Raw genomic sequence first — 13928 nt, 5'->3', positions numbered from 1 at the left:
GTGACTTCATGACCTTAGGCCATGGATGCAGAAAGAAATGCAGAGGTGGGCAGATAACTTTATCATCCTTAATGGGCTACGTAATTCCTTGGGGAAAAAAATGAAGGAGCCACCAGTGACATGCCCCAGGCAGCAGATGGCAGCGCGGGCAGCCTTATACAAGGAGGGTGTCCGAGTTTGGGTTGCCCCAGAAGCCAACCCCAATACAAAGAAGTAAATGCAAATAGTTTATTTGAGAAATGCAAGAAACACTGGTAGCGGGGTAGGAAAGTGAGACAGGGAACGAAAGGGAGCCAGTCAAAGGTGCATTATCAAGCCAGCTGGCACGGTGGGCAACTGTAGTTTAATCCTACTAGGGAAACTAGGAACTAGCAAGACCAGTGCTTCTCAAGCTGTCTGGGGAAAGTACCAGGTTGTTGCTATTATCAATCCGTTATAAATGGATACTTTTGTAAAAATGCAATTAAAATGTCACAGCAATGTCAAATTGCTATAAACGTTCCTAAACAACTTTCCATTTGTGTACCTACTTGAAATGTACAAGCAATGAACATTTCACAGCTTGTCACTGGCCTGGAGACCACACTTCAAGTAGCACTGGTGGAGAACGCACAACCTTATCCAAGTTATCTCATTCATGGAGCTGGGCTGTTTATACACTAGCTTGCAATAGTCATGTAATTCTTTCGTGTGCACGGGCAGTGTAGTGGTCCACAGTTTCTAGAAAGCCATCAGGCAAAGAGACACACACATTGGCAGTTAGGAGTCAGCCGGAACAGGCTGAGGGAACAGGGTAGGGCACCAACAGTATACAGAGGCACCCACCCTGTCGGTGTCCTTATCTTCCCCCTGTTAGCAACACTCTAGGACTTAAGACGAGGGCAAGGCAGAGGCCAAATGGGAGTACCCTGAAAGCAGGGAGATCTGGAGCCCAAATTCAGGACTTCCCTATAGCTAGTGTAAAAGGAGGGAGAATATTGGGCGGATTCTACTTTAGCTGCCCAGCCTAGCATCAGAATTCAGCTCTTATAAAAACAGCCAAGGCACTGTTAAAAGAAAACCAAAACCAAAACCATCCCAGCACCTGGTGTCAGCATTGATAACAAACACAGAGGGGCTTTTTTGCCTGACCGCAGTGCAGGTTGTTGTTTGGTTTGCTCCTGCCTGGAGCTTGTGCTTCACAGGCTTCTTTTGCAGGCTTGTTTTCCAGGGGACCTGGCAGCTATTTCTGACTGTGTGATAAAATCATGGCCTGCAAGATGGAGGCAGGAGGCGACTGCAGTCTCGGTGAAGGGGATCAAGGGATTGAAAAGTTTATCTGGGCTGCCCAGGGGCCCTCGGGAAGACAGACGAGCCTGGCCTCTCTACAGTCAGCATCACTCAGGCTGACTCTCATTTTCAGGGCGTAAGAGAATATGGGGATAAGAGTAATATTAAAATAATGACCATATCAAGAATGGACACCTTCAGACTCCACCTGGGCAGTGACTTTGGGCTGGGTCCTTTATATGCGCTATTCATGGTCCCAGGAACAGTTCTGAGGAGTGTGTTACAGTGACTAGAAGTGACTTCACCCATGTCACACTGCTTGGGTCTGGGATGCTGGATCTTCCATCTCAGAGCTGAGTGATTTAATGTGCCTCAGTTTCTTCATTTGTAAAGTGAGGTTCTACCTCTCTCATTGAGTTGTTGCTATATTAAATGTGCTAATCTCTGTGAAATGCTTAGAGTAGGGTGAGGCATAGAGTTAGTATCCAGCACTCATGCAGTCCTGGGTCCCAGGCCCTTTGGGGAAGTAACCAGTAGCAGGTTGGCTGGGACCCCTGCCCCTGAAACACAATTTCACTGTTGTCATGCTGATGGCAGCCAAAGAAAGGAATGTGATTAAGACTTTCCATTTTCTGCTGTTGGCACTCTATACTGCTACTCCTTCTATGGCCACCTGGGAAATGTATGACTACAGCCTTGAAGGCCACTAGGGTTTTCACCTCAGGGAACAGACCCCTGGATTGTGCTCATTCCTTAACCTCCTTGAGTGATGTTTCTCCCCGACTGTCCTCACATGCAGTTAGCTGTACAGGGTGCCCAAGAGGATGATGGGGTGCAAACCATTCCCAGATTAGGTATGATAAAGCTTAAAAGGCTCACAAATCTACCTTATCCAGTCCAGAATGACACAAAATCCGGACTTTGTAATCATTTCCAGTTTCCTAATTAGTTCACTCTTCTTTCCAACCATGATTCAGGTTGCCAGAGAAAATACAAGATGCCCAGGTAAATTTGGATTTCAGATAAACAATGACTTTTTAGTATAAAAGTACTCAAACAACAATTTTTTAGTATAATATGCCACAACATGGCACAGAACTTAGACTAAAAATGTATCTGTTGTTTATCTAAAATTCACATGTAAATGGGAGTCCTGTATTTATTTGTACATCTGGCAGCCCTTGTCCAGGGTCGCAGAAGGGTCTCTCAGTATCATCAGAAAAACCTGGTGTCCCCTTCTGCATCAGGTTAGGTGTCTCAGAAAGGACTTAGATGCAGGTGGTTTGATTGGGAGGTGATCCCAGGAAGCACAGCAAGGGATCAGGAAGTGGGGCAGGGAAGTGAGGGAAGCAGATAAAAGAGGTATTATGAGGACATTACCCCTGTGGGCAGCTGGGGCTCAATCCTTCCAGAGAATCTTCCAGAAACCCAGTGCAACATGCCTTAGAATTGTCCTGTCTGAGGACAGGAAGGCTGAGTATTTACCTACTGTATTAGTCTGTCAGGCTGCCATAACAAATACCAAAGAAATGGGTGAGTTGAACAACAGGTGTTTATTTCTCACGGTTCTGGGAGCTAGAAGTCCAAGATCAAGGTGGGACAGATTCGGTTGTTGGTGAGAGCTCTCTTCCTGGCTTGCAGACAGCCACCATCTCGCTGTGTCCTCACATGGCAGAAAGAGAGAGAACTCTGTCTCATTTCTTCATCTTCTTATAGGCATACCAATACCATCATGGGGACCCCATTCCCATGACCTCATCTAAATCTAATCATCTCCCAAAGACCCCACCTCCAAATACTATCACACTGGAGGTTAAGGCTTTGACGTATAAATTTCAGAGGGACACAAGCATTCAATCCACAACATCTACCAACTCTCATCCCCCATGTTTCAGGGTTGCCCTGGGGACGTTAACTCCCCCTGTACCTCTGAGTTGCACTTTTGCTCAACTGACCATGTCCAGGGCAGAGAAGCAGGGAGATGTGGTCACTGGAGCTGAAAGGCTGTTAGGGGACTGGAAACCATGAACCACAACTGGAGGTAAGCAACCCTGCACCTGAGCCCAGAGAATCAACTGTGGGCCATCTAAAACACCTGCTCATTTTCCTTTGCCTCAGGCTGATACTTCAATTATAGGAAGATGCTCAGTTGGCCTCCCACAGTTATTGCCAAGATAGGTTAAGATTATGTGAAAGAGTGTTACAAACTACAAGGCACTGCAGAAATGAAGGTAGAGTAAGCATTATTTAGTTAAGAAAGAAAGGGAGAAGAGGGAGTGAGGAGATGTGAGGAAAGGAAGACAGGATGAAGGAGGAGAAAGAAGGAGAGGACGAAGAGAGGAAGGAAGGAGGAAGGAAGGAAGGAATGAAGGAAGGAAGGAAAGAATATACTGGTCACTAACAGCATAGATTAAGATCCAAGAAAATTAATGTTATGTACTCAACAAATTGTTATCAGGCACATCACTGTTCCAGGCCTTCAAGGTATTAAAAATTCAGTTGTGAACCAACTGCCCCAATTTCTTGCCTTCATGAAGGCTACATTCTAGTGGGGGAGTAAAATATATAGCAAGATTGTAAAGTGCTATGAATAACAACAAATCAGGGAAGGTTGCTAGGGAGGGTTGGAGAGAGTAATAGGGTTTCAGCCTTTAATAGGTCTGGAAAGGTGTCACTAGAAGGTGACTTTGGGGTCAAGTCCTGAAGAAGAAGAGGGAGGAAAGAGCCAGGGCAAAGGTCCTCAGATAGATGTGTGCCTAGCCTATTGGGGGAAGGGCAAGGAAGCCATCATGACTAAGCCGGGGGGGCAATGGGGAGGGTGGTAGGAAATGAAGTCACAGGGGCAATGGGGGAAGGGGAGATTGTGTAGGGTCATGTGTGCCACTGTGATGATTGGCTTTCCTTGGGATGAGCTGGGGGCCGTTGGAAGGTAGTGAGTTGTGGATGGACATGGTCTGACTCATGTTCTACAAGGAGCATTTTAAGCCCAGCATGGTGGCTTGTGCTTGTAATCACAGCTTCTCCAGAGGCTGAGGCAGGAGGATCACTTGAGGTCAAGGTTCAAGACCAGCCTGTGCAACGTAAGTAAGACAGCTGTCTCTGAAAAAAATAATAATAATAAGGGAGCACTTTAGCTGCCATGTTAAGAACAAGCTCTTAGGGCAGTCACTCAAGAGGCTGCCTCAGTGATCCAGGCTTGAGAGGGTGGGGTGGGACTAGAGAGGGTGGAAAGTGGCCAGGTTCTGCATCTATGTTTTAAAGTATTGCCAATGGGATTTACTGCAAGACCGGGCGAGAGGAAAAACTGAAGGATGAATGTAAGGTTTTGGACCTGAGCAACTGGAAGAATGGAGTTGCCAGAACTGAGATTCCAAAGACTAGGAGGAATGGGCTCAAGCAAGGAGATGATGGGAACTTGGCTGAGTCTGAGATGTTATTTGGTGTCGAGGGGAAATATTGAGTAGCAACCGGGAAAGCATGCACTGTGGATAGGAACCAGGGAGTTCTGAGTGCATAGATACCATTCAACACCACATGACTGCATGGGGCCACTTTTGGGGAGGGAATAGAGGGAGACGAGAAAAAGACATGCCCAGGAGTCCTGGGACACTGTGAGGCTGAGAGGTCGAGAAAGCGAAAAGCAAATGAGACAAGGAGGCTGGGAAGATGTGGTCAAAGGGATGAACAAAACCAAGAGAGGATGATGTTCTGGGAGCCAGGTAAAGAATGGTGTGGCTTTAGAATTAAGCATTGTGGGCTATGGGGATAACACCACCACAAAATTTCCCCTAACAATAACGACAAAAATCCTTCCAGAGAGGGTGAAGTCCTCGGGGGTCTTTCTGCCTGGCTCAGTGCTTCCTTTGCCTCCCCTTGTAGACAAAACTGCACTTAGCCCACCACTTGCCTGTTCCCTGTTTCTTGCAACATCCTTCTGCTTGAGCTCCTGTCCTTGTCTAGACCTGGCTTCTGTGCTCCCCTCTTGTATCATACATATCTCCTGGCATCTGGCCAGGTCCTCATCCTAACATCTGCAGAGCCCCAGAATGCATATGCATGTCCCAACTCCACTCCGGTTCCCACCCAGTTCCCAGTTCTCGATCTGCCAGCCACCCCTCTCAAACCAGCACCTACCCAGATTTGTGCCTGCACCCCGCCTCAAATCACCAGTCTGTGCACCACAGCACTCCCTTCTGGCACAAGGCTTGTTGTAATTTGTGCATTTTATTGGCCAACAGTTTCCATCCATGTATAGCAAGCACCATTCTTCTGGAAACTTTTAAGCAAGCACATCTTCTTTTCTCACACTTGGCTAACCTCAAAGAAACGTATCATTAAAAAGACCTGGTATGCAGAGCCCACTTGATTGTGGAGAGGCACACACACACACACACACACACACATACATACACACACACACACACCCCATCACCACCATCATCTTTTGCAACCACATCCATTGCTAAGCCACTTGGTGGCCAATAGCAATTGGGAATCATGACTGAAGAGGCCAAAATTGCACATCTCTTCTTGCCACTCTTGCAGCAAGGGCCCTTAAAAACCGATTAGAACATCCTCCCTTCGTACCGTGTAAATAAATGCTGGCCTCTGAGGGGGGAGCGGGGAAGGGAGGTTGTCAGGCGTTGGGTGGGTTTTTCCCTCACTACAGCAACCTCTTCACTCATGGGAGGCTGGCTCACAGATTTTAGAGTGAGGCAGCACCGTAACTCATGAGATTAAAACATGCCCACTTCTCCTCAGACATGTATTCTATATGAAAATGTGGCTTATGGGCAACAGGTCCACAAATCTAAAGCCCAAGCAATTCTACCTATGACTATCAGTCATGGAAGTTACACTCACGGAGAATGAAAATTTACACGACTTCTGTTAGCCCATAACCAGAGACAGAGCGCCCTCCCCTGCGAGGAGCCAGGTCTCCCTGACAACAACTACCCGCCCTGTTTTTACTGGCTGGTACGCAGTCTAGTGGCAATGACTCTCAAATGTGAGTATTTATCATGAGATCCTCTCAAGGCCCATCTCCTCTGGTTTGTAGAGAGGGAAGCAGATTAGGAATCAAGAAAAAAAAGGGTCAATTTCCATCTCTTCCCCTTACCATCCATGCAAACCTCAGTCATTCACCCTCTCCGTCTCAGTTTCCGCCTCTGCTGTCCTGAGAACCTCAGGTGTAACAGTTGTTACAAGGATGATCTTAATTCAGCATAGCATAGTAGGAAAGCTCCTAGGCTCTGGAGTCAGACTACCTTTCAAATTCTGACTCTATCACTTACTGTGCAACTTTGGGCAAGTTACTTAACCTCTCTGTGTCTCAATTTCCTCCTCTGTAAAAGGAGATAATAACAATACCTTCCTCATAGTAGTATTTCCTATTATGAGAATTAAAAGAGTTAATATTTGTATAGGGCTTAGAACAGGGCCTGGCAAGTGGAAAATGCTAAATAAGTGTCACATCAAATTCATTCACTCAACCAACATTTATTGAGCACTGTATTAGTTTCCCAGGACTGCTGCAGCAACGTAGCATGCACTGGTGGCTTACAACAACTGAAATGTTTTGTCTTAACGGTTCTGGAGGTTGGAAATCTGAGATCAAGGTATTGCTAGGTTTGGTTTCTTCTGAAGGCCGTGAGGAGAATCTGTTCCCTGCCTCTCACCCAGCTTCTGGTGGTCACTGGCAATCTTTGGTGTTTCTTGGTTCATAGAAGCATCACCCAGATCTCTGCCTTCATGTTCACATGGTGTTCTCCCTGTGTGCATGCCTCTGTGTCCAAATTTCCGCTGTTGTAAGGACACTAGTCATATTGGATTAGGGCCCACCCTAATGACCTCATCTGAACATGATGACATCTGCAAATACCCTATTTCCAAATAAAATCCCATTCTGAGGCACTGGGAGTTGGGACTTCAGTACACCTTCTCTGGGAGGACACAATTCACCCATAACAAATACCCACTAAGGATCAAGTATTCTGCAGGGCGTTGAGATACAAACATTAATAAAACGTAGTCCTAGCCCTAAGGGGTTCACATTTGAATGTGGATTTTTATGCATTAACTCATTAAGTATTGTATCAGGGAAATATACAAATACAAGGACAAAAGGAACAGGAGTGGTGGCACCAGAAGAAAGATTCAGTATGTGTGGGCTGGGCCTTCAAGGGTGAGCTGTATTGACATTCTCCAAAGAAAAACACACAATCAGAGATGCAGGAGTCTGAAAGCACATGGCATTTTCTGGGAACTCAAGTTCTTGATATGGCTGTAGTGTCAGATGAGACTCATGAAAGATAAATCCAGAAACATTGTTAAGATGTTGACCTAATGGCAAACAGGTCATGAGAAACCACTGAACCTCTGTGTTTTTAGAGGCAGATAAGTTGAGAGTCTAAAGTGGGTGTGTTGTGGCAAATCTTGCCATAGAATCCAAACTTCTAACTCCTAATGTCCAGCTTCATCCTAGTTTTCTATTGCTGTGAAACCAGACACCCCAAACCAGATTCCAAAAGGCCTTGTCTTCCAGGTTAAGGAGGTTTCACTTTATCCTTTAAGTACCCGTCTTAGGTCAAGGTCCCCAGAAGCAGAAAACGATTCTTGTGAAAAGGATTTATTAGGAAGTATTACCTGGAAATGCCAGGAAAGAAGTAGGGAAGGGTCAAAAGCCAGGCCAATGGACTGTACTAAGCAAAGTCTCATGGAGGGCAACTTCTGCTCAGTCCTGTAAGGGAACTCTGAAGACACTATAGGTCCTACCTCGGAGTTGTCTAGATTGGAAAAGGAAGTGGGAGGACTTATAGCCTCTCACCCAGCAATCACTGGTTCCGAGTTGCCCCCAGGCACTTTGGGCTGCCCACAGTCGCCCACAATGCAGGTAACATGGCCCTGGCAGCCTGAGGGCAGTCCCTCAACAAAGAAACACTGGCTTTCAGGAGTGGAGGCACACTGGGAGCCAATGTCCACAAAAATAGCAAAAAGACTGCAGGGTGAGGCAACGAGAGCCTCTGCTACTGTTGCAGAAAGTCATTAAAATGTTTTAATGAAGGAATTAAGTAATCTGGTCTCTATGTCAGAAATCTAACTGACAATGGTGTTAAAAATGGAATGGCAAGAAAACAGGCTGGTTGCAAGGAGAGCACTTAGGAAGCCATGACAATGGTCCAGGCATACTGGGGACCCTAACAAAGGTGAGGGGAAGGAAGAGAGGGGCATCAGAGAGATGTTTGTGGCTAGGACTTGATGACTGTTGGCTCTGAGGGAGAGATAACTAGCTTGTGTGTCTAAAGGGATAAGGGATATAGCACAGGTTTACCAAAAAAGTGGGGAGGATGGTTTGGGATACGTCAAATGCCTACAGCATACCCAGCTGGCAGAAATATGGGCCTGGACATCAGGAGAGAAGCTACAGCAGGAGCTATAAATTCAGAAGACTTTGGTGTGGAGGTGGTAGATGACAATAGGAACCAGAAAGAAAGGGTGGAGTCAGAAAAAAGATCAAGAAGAGAACACTAGAGAATGTCAATCGTTGAGAGATGAGCGAGGGAAAGAGAGAGAAAGAGCCATAGACAGGTTCAGAACTGGGAGAGGTGTGTAAGCAAGAGACAAAGGAGGACATTGCAAGAAAAAAAAGGTGGTCAGTGGCATTTGATGATGCATAGATGTCAAAAGAGGGTCAGGAATGAGCAGAAGTCATTAGTTTTAACTATTGCAAAAGCATTTGTGACCTTCACAGGAACCATGATAGAGGAGAAAACCACACTGTAATAGGCTGAAAAGGAAATAAAAGAAATTGAGGTAACAATATATACCATGCTACCAAAAGCAGAGTCCATGGACCAGCAGTATCTATTGATATCATATGGAAGCTTGTTAGAAACACACATTCTCAAGCCTCACCTCAGACCTACTGAATTAGAAATTCTGAGGCTGAAATCCAGGACTCTGTTTTTAACAAGGCCTGCAGGTGATTCTGATGAATGCTAAAGTTTGAGAACCACTGATATACACAACTTTAAAGAAGGTTGTGAGCAGAAAACAATGTGACAGCTACTTACAGAGGAGGCAGTGCCGAGTTCAGATGGAAAATTGGTCAATACTTCACAAATAGAAGGAGGTATTGGAAAAACATACAGGTAGCCACTGGTTTTGTAATTAACAAGAATAGACGATCTATAGGTAATCCATGAGCAAACCTCAATAACAGGTGCCCAGGGGAAATGTGACGTTCATTTCTTTTGGAGCACAAAGTTGTCATCTGGATCCCCTAGATCTCTCATAGCATTTTACAGAGTAGTGACTGATTACGACTATATGTGAATGTAAAACCAACCATCAAACAGGTCATGAGAAACCACTGAACCTCTGTGTTTTTAGAGGCAGATAAGTTGAGAGTCTAAAGTGGGTGTGTTGTGGCAAATCTTGCCATAGAATCCAAACTTCTAACTCCTAATGTCCAGCTTCATCCTAGTTTTCTATTGCTGTGAAACCAGACACCCCAAACCTAATGGCATAAAACTGCAATAATCAGTTATCATTATCTCCTATGGTTCTGGGATTGGCTGGGCTCAGCTAGGCGATTCTCCCTGTGGTTTCAGGCAGACAGTGGCTGATACTGGAGTCATATCAAAAAGCATAATCATTTGCATGTCTGGCTATGGATGCTGGCTGTTAACTGGGACTCGGTGGGGGCTGTTGTCAGGAATCTCTCCACGCATCTCTGTGTCATCTGGGCTTCCTCACAGCAAGGCAACTGGGCTCCAGGGATCATGTCCTGAGAGAGAGAGATATATAGGCAAAAGTTGCATTGCCTTTTCTGACCTAGCCTTGGAAGTCACGTAACATCACTTCTGCTATACTCTATTCGTAGAGGCAGCCATAAGTCCTGCCCAGGTCCAAAGAGAGGGGACACAGAGTCCATCTTTATATGGGAATGAGACCATTTTCCAGAGGAGCATATAGGACAGAAACTATTGTTTCAGCCATTTGTGCAAAATACAATCTGCCACAGGAAATAAATCCTCAGTGGTCAGCCCAGTTATGACCTTGCTCACTCTGGCAGGTAAGCTCTAGTCCATCTCTAATTATCCATGACCAGGCTGATTTGTCATTCCTGTGACCTTCCTTCAGAGGAGAGGCAAATCCTCAGAAGACCTCCGTGGCCAGAATACTGCCCTGGGTCCAGGGCAACTCTGGAAACTCCCCCACGAGAGTCCCTTCCTCCCTGACGAGTGAAGCACGGGAAAGGTGTGGTTGCTGGAGGGACAAAGGAATGATCAACAGCCGGAATTACATCACCCCCTCTCTTTGTTCATTTCTCATTAATGTTGTTCTTTTTCCTGTGTTAAATTCTCTCCTTCCTTACTCTCCCCTAGGACCTCCCCCTTAGAGATGGGGTTGGGGGGTTTGATTGATTGGTGCTGAAAGCAGGGAGGTTGCAAGTAGAGAGAGATCACCTTACCCCGGAGATAGTTTCCATGGCAACAGGGACAGGTTGGTGGGAGGGGCGGGCAGATAAGGGCCCCACTTTGGGGTTCAGTGCACGGTGGAGGTGAAGGCTGGAGTGTTTACAGTAGAGAGACAGAAAACCAGCCTGTGCAGCTGGGTTAGGAAGTGGAAACATTCTTCGAGGCAGATTTGAGGCCAGCCTTCACTGACCTCTCACCCTCCACTCTCCCCTCCTCCAGGACGCAGCAACCTCAGCACAGCTTCTGCCTGCCAGCCCGCCACCCTTCATCCTGACTTGTAGCCCTTCTGGTTATTATTTCCTCTAGGAAAATCTCTCTCATCCTCCTTCTTCTCCTCCTTCCTCCCTCTGCTCCCCCTTCTCTAGCTCAATCTTGACTTCTAACCCAGAGAATCAGCAAAGCCAACTTCTCATCCCTCCAGGTCAAGGTGAGGGAGCCAGCCCAGCTCCGTGCTTCAGCCCGGGTAGGGGTGTCTCCGGGCCCACCCTCCCGCTTCTCCACAATAGCTTTCACCTGGCATCATGCCTCAGGGGGCCACAGGTCACTGCGAAAGAATCCCCAGGGAATCACTGAAGACCATTAATTAGCCCAGAATACACAGGAGGCCCCTGAGCGGTGACCACCCAGGCATCAAACACTTTCCTGTGTGCCCGCCCACGCCTAGCCCTTAAACGCGACCAGACCCGGCATGTTCAGGGCAAGGGGTTGCTCAGCTGAGGGGTTCCTCCTGAAAGCAGAGAGATATTTTCATCCTTTTGCTTTGAAGTGACTCCTGCTTTCCCAAGGATGGATCCAGAAATTGATTCTCTCTCCTTTCCCCCCACCACCTTCCCTCCCACATCCCTTAACTCACTGCTGCTATGGCCCCACACTTGAGAGTCACAGTACACTTCAGTGCTCTCCGCTAGTTTTGTTGTTGCTGTTGTTGCTGCTGCTGTTTTCACTGATTTTCTTAAGTGTCAGGGAGCAACAAAAATCTCCGGGGCTGGCTTATCCCAAAGCGAATGCTCCTCCAGTTCCCTGAAGGAGGATGCAGAGAGGGGAGTGGGACTGTGGGGGACCCTGGGCCTCAACAGGCAAGCCCTCCAACACACCCCTGGACTGGAGACCCTCAAGGGCAGGATCTAGGTGTTGTTTCTTGCTAGATCTTAAAGGACTCTTCAGTGCTTACACATGAGGGGACTTAAAAACATATGTTGATTGTCAACAAGTTCAACACAGAATTGCCATATGATCCTCTAATTCCTCGCCTACATACACGTCCTCAAAGAATTGAAAACAGGGATGCAAACAGATACTTTTACATGGATGTTCATAGCAGCATTATTCACAAGAGCTAAAAGGTGGAAACAACCCAGGTGTCCATCAATGGATGAATGGATCAACAAAATATAGTTTATATATACAATGAAATATTATTCAGCCATAAAAAGGGATGAAATGCTGACACATGCTACAACATGGATGAATCTCCAAAACATTATGCTAAGTGAAAGACAAAAAGCAACATATTGTATGATTCCATTCATGTGAAGTGTCCAAAATAGGCAAATCTATAGAAACAGAAAGTAGATTCATGGTTGCCAACAGCTGGGAGAAAGAAGGAATAAGGAATGACTGCTAATGGATATGGGGTTTCCATTAGGCGTATAAAAAAAGTTCCAGAACTGGGTAGTGGTGACAGTTGCCAAACATTGTGAAATGTACTTAATGCCACTGAATTGCACTTTAAACTGGTGAATTTTATGTCATGTGTATGTAATCACAATTTTAAACTGTGTGCTGTAATGATGCTGCACCCCTTAGTCACCAAGGCCCCAGAACCATGGAATGATCTGCACTGAGGGTAACCAGTCACACTGGTTCCCCTGTCTGTTCCCGATTTAGCACTGAAAGCCCCTCAGTCACAGGCACACCAGGCTGATTGCTGACTCTCCTACCTCCTCCTGGCTGTGGGAGCTGAGGCAGAGTTGTTACCTACTCCGAGTCATGGTTTCCTGCCCAGTGGGTGTGCTTCAGGATTAGATGGGATAATAAATAATAACAGTAATCACAGCCAACAGTTATAGAGCACTTAGTTCAGGCACTGTTACCAGCCAGTGCTTCCAACTTCCACATGAACCCCCTGGAGGTCTTGTAGGCATGCAGATGCAGATTCAGCAGGTCTGCTGATATCCTGAATTTTTAAGGAGCTCCCAGGCGATGCTGGTCCACAGATCACACTTGGAGAACCAGGATTCTAAGCTCTTTGCATATGTTAATTCATTCAATCCCCACAACAACCTAGTGAGGTAAAAACCCTATTCACATTTCCATTCTACAGACAGAGTTGGAGGCACAAGGAGCTTCAGGGACTTGCCCAAAGTCACAGAGCTGGGAGATGAGAAAGCCAGGATTGGAACCCTGGGCAGTCTGGCAACAGAAGCTACAGTTGCCACCAGTACCCTTTTCCATTACAGAGATAACGTGGGGAAGGAATTCAGCACCAGGCCTGCCACAGGGTAACCCTTTCGAAAAAAGAGTGCTATTGTTGTTATGAATTATATTAGAAACCTCCTTATCCTTGAGAAAATCATTCATCTTTTCAGATTCCTCACTAGACCACACAGTCTCTAATGTCTTGCCAGTTCTCATCCGATCTATAGGCAAGGGACTGCCCTGCCAACCAAGAGTTCACAGCCAAGGTATTCCTTCTCCTGTCTTTCTTTTTCAGTAAATGGTTCAGAACTCCCCAGGAGCAGAGCCCCAGGGATGGGCTTCTCTGCAACCCTGCAATCTACCAAAGCAAAGAAGCTGAGTCTCCCACCCTGTCTTTCAACAGTAACCTCCCCGATCCCGCCATGGAGAGGCAGGGATGATGACTTACATCTGTATCCCCAGTGCCCAATTTTCAACCTGGCATAAGTGCCCAACACACACCAAGTACCTGTCAGCTACCTCTTTGCCTCTCAAGTCTCAGTTTCAGGATCTGTAAAATGAAGATGCTAATACCTACCTAGAATCCCAGCCTATGTGTCAGACTAGTAGAACAATCTTTTCCCACCGCACTGCACATCTGTGATTTAACACCTACTGTGTGCCTTGAACTATGATATAGCCAGAGAGAGATAGCTGGAACAGAAGCACCTCCCTGTCCCCCATCTGGCAGTTTTGTGATTTCTCACAGCAGATGGTTCT

The sequence above is a fragment of the Trachypithecus francoisi genome, unplaced genomic scaffold (assembly GCF_009764315.1).
Source record: "Trachypithecus francoisi isolate TF-2019V2 unplaced genomic scaffold, Tfra_2.0 Lachesis_group6, whole genome shotgun sequence".
NCBI classification, from domain to species: domain Eukaryota; kingdom Metazoa; phylum Chordata; class Mammalia; order Primates; family Cercopithecidae; genus Trachypithecus; species Trachypithecus francoisi.
This window is presented reverse-complemented; position numbering follows the sequence as displayed.